Raw genomic sequence first — 904 nt, forward strand, 5'->3', positions numbered from 1 at the left:
ATAATGATGGTAGTTACATTGTTTTTGAAAACAATACAGATGCCACTTAAAGACTAACTAGTAGCATAACTCCAGACTGAATACATTAATTAGGCCTTTATATACACCCAGGTCTGAGGACACGCTTATTTTTACCAGACAACGTAGAGTCAGCCTATCTCAATAATCTTCTTCAGGTCATAGCACTTCCTCCACATTAACCCAATTTTGGCAAACCCCTTCCATCTCAAACCACTCTTCAAGTCCTTTCAAATTTCATTCACAAACCTGCTGCTTCGACTTTGTAAGCTCCCGTTGGACCTAGCCTGTTCCCTTCTAGCTTCTTCTATGATTTACCTGTTCTCTTTCCTGGCTGTCACTCATTCATCACTTCTGACCTCATCCCTCCTTGTTACAGTTCACTCACTGTTCTACATCTGTACTGCTACAGAAATGGTGGAGGAATATACTCTGGTTTGACTCCTGAAGAACATGAACCATAATGATTTTACCAAAGTAGCCCAAAGCCCTTCTTACACTGAAAAAGTAACACTGAATCCTACACAGGTGCTCAGAAAAATGTAAATAATTCGAGTGTCACACCCAACGCAGAAAGAGTTGCTCAGTCTTTCGGTGCACTTGCCATAGACACTACAGCTATCTTATCAGCCAAGAGTGACCCTCACCATTTGCCGCCCGATTCAAAGCTCTGCCCAACGCACACTGCACAGAAAGCAGCCCTACAGACTACGCACACACACGGCAGAGGGATGAGGGGAGGAGGAGACGTACACACCCATGCCTGGCGATACAGACGCGTTCATTTTTAAGAGCTTTGGGGTTTTACAGCACGAGGCCTGAGGGGAGGGCGGAGGAAAAGCAGCAGGGCGCCAGGAAAGCGCTTCACCCCACGAGCGAGCAGCCG

The sequence above is a fragment of the Phaethon lepturus genome, unplaced genomic scaffold (assembly GCF_000687285.1).
Source record: "Phaethon lepturus isolate BGI_N335 unplaced genomic scaffold, ASM68728v1 scaffold10169, whole genome shotgun sequence".
In the NCBI taxonomy this organism is placed as follows: Eukaryota; Metazoa; Chordata; class Aves; order Phaethontiformes; family Phaethontidae; genus Phaethon; species Phaethon lepturus.